The sequence below is a fragment of the Adiantum capillus-veneris genome, chromosome 23, assembly GCF_014529385.1.
Source record: "Adiantum capillus-veneris isolate H3 chromosome 23, ASM1452938v2, whole genome shotgun sequence".
In the NCBI taxonomy this organism is placed as follows: Eukaryota; Viridiplantae; Streptophyta; class Polypodiopsida; order Polypodiales; family Pteridaceae; genus Adiantum; species Adiantum capillus-veneris.
The window spans coordinates 77,076,748-77,086,207 of record NC_140953.1 but is presented as its reverse complement, the minus strand read 5'-3'; the positions used below and the strand labels follow the sequence as shown (position 1 = coordinate 77,086,207).

The 9,460-nt window shown below is 42.8% G+C and overlaps 1 pseudogene; it reads right to left on the bottom strand.

Moving 5' to 3' along the window:
* Positions 1-237: 237 nt before the first annotated feature.
* On the bottom strand, positions 238-702 carry LOC147428025 (pentatricopeptide repeat-containing protein At4g18520, chloroplastic-like; annotated as a pseudogene).
* Between the last annotated feature and the right edge of the window lie 8,758 nt (positions 703-9,460).

The window sequence follows — 9,460 nt, the reverse complement described above, 5'->3', positions numbered from 1 at the left end:
TGCAAAAGCATCCTGGACTCTTTCTTCGGCCTGGATTAGCAAGAATGTACCCCCTGAGACCTCACGTATGGCATGCGTGATAGCGACATTATGATCAGATCCAAAACCAAAAGCCGGATATGCTCCCATAGCTCTCTAACCCAAGAACCCTTGCCACCGCATCTGCCCTCATTGACCAAGTCAAGACCACCAATTGCAAGCACACATAAATCATGAGACGATTTGACTAACATTCCAGCACTAGAGATTGGCTTTTTGCCCATTCCCAAAAACGCCTGACATAGCTTGCCAACCCGCCCTAGTCTGCTAGAGCATTCATGCTCAGCAGCAAACATTTACAGAATATTGAAAAGAAACCCGGGCGAGACCACCAAAGTTGGCATACAGGTGAACAAGAATGCTTCCCATCAGCCCATCTGTGTGGATATCATGCTTCATCATGTATGCATGTAACAGACTGCGTGGCCCTATGGTATCCATGCTCACACATGCTTGTAGAACAAAAGAAAAGGTCACTACATTTGGAGAGACACATTCATGCCTCATCTGTTTGAAACACTTCAGTGCCTCTGCACCTTGGCCATGTGCCGAATGCCCCACAATCAATGCAGTCCAAGAAATAGTGCCTCTTACCCAAAGCTCCTCGATCACTTGTCGTGCTCTTGTGAGAGCCCCACATTTGGCATACATGGACCTGATCATAGCCTTCCATAAGTGCACTCCAGGCAATCACATCCCTGACCAACAACCTTCAACTTTGCATTCGTTCGTAGCAGCTCATTGCTACCTCATCATGTTCATGCTGAGCATATCCCGTGATCACTGTGTTCCATGAGACTAGATCACGAATGAGGAGCTTATCAAAGGCATCCTGTGCTATATCAATTGCACCACACTTTACAGACATATCTAAGAGAGCATTGGCAGCCATAGTATCTGTTTCTATTGCATACTCTCTTATAATAAGCACCGCGTTTTGCATACATATCGACAAGGCCAGTGCTGAGCACAATACAACTCTTGCATGCATTGAAAATACCAGAAAAAGGGACTGTGCTTGGGGAAATAACCGCAAGTTGCATGGTGTGTAAACCATACTCAGACTAGAACATATCGGGCAATCAAAGCATTCCAAGCGACTGTATCACGATCAGGGAGTTCATCAAAACCTTCTTGTGCATCGTCAAGCTGACATTATTTACCATAAAAGTCCAACAATGAGTTCCAAGAACGAGCGCATCACTGTCAGGCAATGCACATTATTGTCAAGCACCCTATATCCTACACAAACACACTCAACTCAAGCACCTTAAGAAACTTTGTACACTGTACAAACACACTATCTTGTTTTAGTGACCTTCTGGATCAAAAGGAAAGCTTAAAGCCTCTCGAAACAAATGCAGTCTTCCACCTGGATCCCACACAACATAGTTTTGCACTCCATGCATAAACAATGTAACAAAACCTCCTCCTAGCTTGCTTCTGGCAACACTTATGGGTTGCAAAAGACCCACTTCTTTGCCATCCAAAACATAACATGCGTGTGGACCTTCAAGGAATAAAGAGCATTCCAAAACATCACAATATCTGACACATCCTCATGATCAAACTTGGTAGCCTCCAAGAAACATTGCAAGGCATAGATCCCTGTCTGCTGTAAATGAGGCATATCCTCATCAAGTAAACTGTCTAGAGATTCATAAGTTACTTCCTCAAGCATGGAATCGTCCAAGGGTAAAGAAAAGGACACATCACCATCTGCTTCATCCAAAAGACCATAAAACAAACTCTCATCAACACTTCCATCATCATGGAAGGTCTCCACCTGCAAAACCTCTTCACAATCTTCATCTCCTTCACAAAACAACATCAAACCCACTTGTGATGCATCCCCTGTCTTCTCTACTGCTTTGAAACCATGCTCTTCAAGAGAGGCAAGACCTTGCTCTCCCTTTTGCTGTGTCTCACAATCCAACGTATCCACATGCAAATCTTCAAGCTTAAGCTCAACAACGGGTATACCTTCCTTCTCGCACTCCTCCTTGACGATAGGTTGCACTCCAAATCCAACAAATGCATTGTCTTCCTCTTGTGACAGATCATTATCACTCTCTTTGAATGTCTTTTCCAGTTGAGAAGAGCTTTCCAAGCTTTTACGAACCACCTTGTAGTCGAGGTTGTTAGCAAGCATAATACCATCAAAAGCATCACCCAAGACCTCTTCATCACTGCTCCTAGACTCTTGAGCATCACTCTCATAACCATCATCTTCCAAAGCAATCATCTCAATCTCATGCGTATCTTCAACTCTCCCTTCCTCATATATGTAAGACGGTGATGTAGAGACCTCCAAACTCTCCCATAATTGTGATTGAAGCTCATTCCATGACCTCATGAGAAGCCAACTGTTCTCAACTGTACTAAATACCTCCGACAAATGGTAAAAGCCCAAGAAAAGAGCTTGTTTCATGCAGGCCCAACTCCATTGCTCTTCTTTCGTTAGCATAGAACAAAGATGAGCAGCATCACCCTCTAGGCCTTGCCGTGCATAATCTGCTTTCATATCATCCTCAAAAATACCCAAGTGAACAAACTCCCACTCCACAGACTGTAGCCATGCTTGGACATCTTCGCCATAAGTACCTAAGAAAAACTTGCTAGTTGTCATATTGTAAACTGAATGTCGCTTGAGAAAGCTCCTCCGTGGCGGGCACCAAAACGATGACAGGAAAAAAGGTGGTAGAGCAAGATGCTGCAACTCAATAGCTTGCCCACATCGTCAAGCATTCAAATAGACAGTAGAGTTTGAATATTCGTATCACTCTAAGGCCCTTGTTGGAATCACCTGGCCGTAAGTGGAAGCATTGGAGACTCTTTGGAAACAAACCTCTCCAGCAAAAACACACTCTTGAGTGCACACAGATGGAAGTCCCTCTCAGCACACCCATAGACTATAGATCTCAGCTGACCTCACGCTCTTGCTCTACACAAGACAACACCTGAGCTAGAACACAAAGCATATTGAGACAAAAAAGGAATCGTATCTACATAGAATCATGGAACTCAAGATGGAAGAACTTGAGGCTAAATGCTCAATGCCGTGGATGCTTTTGAATGACAAGCCTTGGAGATGCCCTTCTTTACTGCAGTAACGAGCCACTTGTAACTACAAAATGCATCTTCTTATTTGCTTGATAATATGGCAGCCCGCCCTGTCAATCTTCCCGTGACTGGTTCATCAACCAGATGCCCTCCTTCCTGTAACAAGCCACCCTCTCTTTCCGGCTAATTCTTGCAGTGTGTCGTGGAAAGCAACCCCGTGAGCATGGCGACCCCTTGTCTTTACCTGCCCTTGGTGGCACCTGCAACCCACCTTCAACTCCTTACTGGCGCTGTGCACTTGACTTTATGCTGGCTTCGAGAGCCCCCTCTCCTCAGTTTGTTGTCCAGAGCTCTCCGAGCCCACCCCTACTAATTGGAAATTGGCACCCGGTTGCTCATCTTGCCTCTTTTTCCGAATCGCTTATATAGTCGTCGCCTCTTCAATCGGTTAATCTCCCAAGGATTCACTCCCATGATAAATCAGTTGACCATTCTGCTCACGTGTACAACACAACTGTGATAGCTGCCAGCATGTACCACATTAATATGCACACCAGGCGACGAGTAAGAAATGTTCAACTCTACATTTTTGGCTATCGCAGTCAGTAAGCCACCAATGCTCTGTGCAAAAGCATCCTGGACTCTTTCTTCAGCCTGGATGAGCACGAATGTACCCCCTGAGACCTCACGTATGGCATGCTTGATAGCAACATCATGGTCAGATCCAAAACCAAAAGCCGGACATGCTCCCACAGCTGTCTAACCCAAGAACCCTTGCCACCGCATCTGCACTCATTGACCAAGTCAAGACCACCAACTGCAAGCACACATAAAACATTCTAGCATTAGAGATTGGCTTTTTTCCCATTCCAAAAAACGCCTGACAACGTGTGCTGGAGCTGCTGGCAACTAAGCCCGAGAGGATGCAACCTGCTCTAATACCAATTGTTAGAATTAGGGTTGCAGAGAAATGCACATAGCTTGGAGAAGACGAAGGAAGCTCAAGGCACACAACTGAGAGTGTATTACTTGCTTTGCAATGGAAAGATGGATAGCCCTATAATGAATGGGCGTATATACAATGCACGGGGGAAAAAACCCCCTAAAGAGGGAAAAAATGCCCCGATGGTCCTAGTGTGTTCACAGACATCACTACCACATGTATATGGTAACAGTAAACACATAAGTATAATTAGCATGGCGGACATAACGAAGAGAGTAGAAGGAACATTGGTAACTTTGATTTTGCACATGAAGGTGCTAATGATGATGCCCCCATGTTTATCAATTATCTTGTTATTAGGTTGCATCAAGCTATGGGCAACCCTACTTTGCAAGCCGAAGTTACTCAACAACATTGTGCTTATGGGATTTTCCTTCCTCTCCAAGAGGAGAGAGAGCTTAGGAGGCCTCTTGATGAGACCCCCAAAAGAAGACTCTCTCCCATACGAGAGGAGGATTGCAAAGAACAAGTTCCTCTAAAGATGTGGCTCCATGAAGAGGGCGGTCTAGACGATCGCCAACTCCTCCCATGAGGAAACGGTCAACACAGAGTCCCTTTCCTCGTCACTCCAAAGGGGAAGAGAGGAAACAAAGGAAGAAAAGGTCAAGAAAGAGGTCACCCTCTTCTCCTTTTTCTTCACCTTCCTCCTCTCCCGATGAAGTCTATGGCTATTCTCCTAGAAAATACAAGAGGGGAGGACATCACAAATCATACCTTGCATGGCGAAGATCACAAAAGCTCAAGAAGCTCAGAGAGGGAGGAAAGAGTATCCCTTTTCTCACCTATGATAGCACCTATGGTGCCACTGACAAAGTATTGGCCTTCATCCAACAATTTGATGTGGCCTTTGGAGAAGAGGGCTTCGTGGAGTCCTCTAAGCTACACCATGTAGCTATGCACTTCTAGAAATCAGCTCGTCAATGGTAGGCTAGCCTTCGTGGCAACAATGAAGACCCAAAGACATGGAAAACTCTACGAGTTTACATCATGAATCAATTCCTTGCAAGCGATGCAAAGGACAAAGTACTTACCGAATGGCACAATTTGAAGCTTCTCTCACATGAGTCTATTTACAAATATGTTGACAAGTTTTGGGACTTACATCTCAAGGCTACTGTCTTCCAAAAGATAGACTTCGCCAAGCAAAAGCAACAATTTTGTGTGGGACTACCTAAAGAAATGGCCGAGTATGTCAACTCCCAACGGCCTGGTTCTATCACCGAAGTAATCCACCAACCACGGTTGCTTCCCGCGTCAATTGGAATGTCAAACCCATGGAAAACAAAGACAAAAATGATGCAAAGGGAAAAACCAATGCCCAAAATTCTTCGCAAGGCACTTTCTACAAAAACAATAGGTCCAAGGAGAAGGGAGTTTACAAAGGTAAAAACAAACTCTCTCATGAAGAGCTTGAAGCTTTTCGCAAGGACCATAAGTGTTTTAAGTGTGGGGAGCAAGGACATGGCTATCGTTCTTTCCCCAAGAAAAATGCTCGCAATGAGACTTCTAGGGCTTCCACCATCGAAGCTCCAAAAGAGGATGCTCATTGCAAAGGATTATCTCTTTCCTATGCTTGGGGAAAGGTAAGGGAGCATGATGCCTTCATCTTGTTTCACCCTGGCTCTACTCAAACTTCATATCAATGGAGTTGGCCACCAAGTTGGATATTCAAGCTTTTGAGATGGGAGATATTGTAACGGCTGACACAGCTTTCAAGGGATAGAAAGCCTCCGTTACTCCCTTGATTGGGATGTTGAGGCTTCGTGTTCAAAGCTATGTCGACAAAGAAGACTTTTTCATCTCTCCTCTCCAACATGAGGATGCTATCCTAGGGGCGCCATGGTTTGATCGCATGGTTGCAAACATGAAGTTTCCTGAGAAGAGAATCTACTTCACCTACAGGGGAAAGAACATGTATATAGATGCTAATGAGTCTGGTCATACTATACTACTTGTAATCCACTAGTTTTTGATAAGTCAATGAAAAGCTCGATTTCTGCGTACATGATTTTTGTCAAACAATCCACTAATGATTCTAATGGTTTATCAAGTGAAAATGGTAGGAATCAAGAAGAGTTAGACTTGTCTAACTTTCTAAAAGGATTCCAAGATGTGTTCATCGATGATATCCCTATGGACTTACCTCCAAAACGAGGGGATGATGACCATCGAGTTGAGCTCCTATCAAGAAGCTCACTGCCTAACAAGCCTCCTTATCATGTTTGCCAGGCTCAACAAGAGGAGATCATAAGGCAAGTACAAGAATTGGTAGACAAAGGGATGGTGAGGCCTAGCTACTCTCCCTTTTGTTCTCCAGTCCTTTTAGTGCAAAAGAAAGATAGTACATACCACATGTGTGTGGACTATCGTGCACTAAACCATATCACTATCAAAAATAGATTTCCCGTACCTCAGGTAGAATATTTGTTTGATAAGCTACAAGTCTCCACCTACTTCAATAGGATTGACATTAAAAGTGGCTATCATCAAATAAGGATAGTGGAGGAAGATATCCTAAAGACCGCGTTTTGTACAACATTTGGTCTATATGAATATCTACCCATGCCTTTTGGCTTGACCAATGTACCTGCCACATTCAATCGTTTGATGGAGAAAATATTTAGACCCTATCACAAGTTCACTGGAGTGTTCTTTGATGATATCATCATCTACTCCAAGTCCTTGGAGGAACACAAGCAACATCTCTAAGTGATTTTTCAAGCTTTGAGGGACAACAAGCTTTTTCTCAACCAAAAGAAAAACGAATTTTTCCTTCAAGAGATTCAATACTTAGGTCATATTATCTCTCACGATGATATCTGTATGGATCCATCAAAGTAGAGGTAATAAAAGCATGGTCTAATCCAAGGAATCTACATAAGCTAAGAAGCTTTATTGGTATGTGTGCATACTAAAGACACTTCATAGCAAAATTTTCTCAAATAGCAGGACCATTACATGACTTAACAAAGAACGTTAAGTATTCATGGACTGCTAAGGAGAAAAAATATTTTAACAAGCTCAAAGAGAAGCTTACCTCTCAACTAGTCCTCATGCTTCTGGATCTCTCAAAGCCATTTGAGGTCCAATGTGATGGTTGTGGTGATTTCCTTGGAGCAGTCTTGCTTCAAGAAGGGCATGCCATAGCATATGAGAGCCAAAGGCTCAATACAAATGAGCAGGTCTTGGGCATTTATGAGAAAGAGCTTTTAAATGTTCTACATGCCGTAGACACATGGAAGCACTACTTATTGGGGACTCCATTCATTTTACGAACAGATCATCAAAGTCTCAAGTACTTCATGGCGCAAACAAAGCTTTCCAACAATAAAATGAGGTGGAAAAATTTTCTTTTACAATTTAATTTTGATATTGCTCACATTTTTGGTAAGCACAATCAAGTGGCCGATGCACTTTCACGATGACCAAAATTCAATGCAGTGTCTATAGCAACTCACAATCATCTATATTCCATGATAGATGAGTATGCTATTGACCCTGACTTCAAAGATGTAATGTTAGCCATTGCTTTGAGGAAGAAAGAGGAACCATTCATCTTGCAGGATGGTTATATTCTCCATGGAAATAGGCTATTTGTTATCCACTCCCTTCGTGAGAAAGTCATGTATGAATCCCATGCTCCTCCCTATGCGAGGCATAGAGGCATTCAACCTACTCTTTGAGGAGTAGAGACATACTTCTATTGGCATACCATGAAAGCGGACATACAAGAGTATGTTTCAAAATGTGTGGTATGCCAAAAGACTAAGTATGATAGAGGAAAGAAACCTGGATTACTCCAGCCATTTCCAATCCCTAATTTACCATGGGAGAGTATATCCATGGATTTTATCTTTGGATTACCCAAGTTGTCCTCACAGGAACAGAATAATAGAGATAAACAACAGAAGATAGAGAAAGAGATCTTTGTATTGATAGAGTTTTGATACAACAGAGGAGCAATAAAATATATGGACGCACTCCGTTGTACGGGGCTCGAACCTCTCGACCACCCCCGAGCTTCAGTCCGCTTGCATGCAACGTCTCACTCGCACTCGCACTCGCAGAAGAGGAGATCTGTGAATGATCGCAAAAACGCACCACCCGTCTTTCTTTTCTGATTTTTCCTCGAAAAGCATGCGACCTCTAAAAATAGCCGCTTTTCTATTTCTGGTGTTCGGTCGACTCGACTTGCGCACCAAGTATACCTACGAGAATAAGATAAGAGCGTGATCGCGAAGCGATCCGTAAAGGTCAGAATTTTTGAGACTTTTTTTTTAGTTGTCTTCAACTGAGCATAACTCCCAAACGGAGCCAAAACAGCCCAGGTCCGTCTCACACAATCTTGTTGCCCTCGTCGCGCTCTTTGACGGCTATGTGAAAGAAAATTTCCATAACCTGCTCTGATTTGCTAAAAATCAACCTGCAAAACAGCATTTTCTACAAAAACGATGCAAAAACAGCAAATCCCACTTTTTTCTTAATCTTTGGCCCTCAACGAGCATCAAAACATCAAAATCTCTAATGACTCAGAGAACCAAAGTTGTTCCTTATAACATAGGCTTCAATCGCTTCATACATCACTTTTCCAAAATCCCACGTTAACACCTTCAAAAATGCCCCAGAAAGTGCCTTCCGGATCAAAAAATTTTATTGGACGAAAACAATCCACACATCCTTCTACATAGTGGACCAACTTTAAAACGACCAAAACTTCCTAGAAAAACAAAATTTATTGCTAAAATACTTCAAAATCAAGTCCTGTTACACAAGTCTATCCATGGGAATACGGGAATATGGACAATAGTAATCGGGTGTTTAGCAAGCAAGCACACTTTATTCCTATCAAAAGACTATTAAGGTACACCAAATGGCAACCATTTTCATATCTCAGATTTTCAAACACCATGGATTACCAACGTCCATCGTGTCAGATAGAGATCCTAGAATGACTAGTAATTTTTGGAAAGGTCTCTTTGAAAACCTAGGTACAAGATTGAATTTCTCTTCGGCCTACCACCCACAAACGGATGGCCAAAGTGAGATAGACAATCTTATGATACTCGATCTACTAAAGACTTATGTTACAGAAGTAGATCAACGATCATAATGGGAGAAGTAGTTACCCCTTGTAGAGTATGCATACAATAATACTACCGATGCTACTACAGGAAAAGCACCTTTTGAGATCATAGAGGAAAGACCTAAAAGTCTCTTGTTACTTAAATTACATGGGAAGATCTTCACTGCTGATGAGTATAGTCGTGACCTATTTCAAAAGGTTAAGGAGGCTATATCCATCTCTCAACAAAGGCAAACAGCTGCTGCTGACAAGCATAGAAGGGCCTTAACATT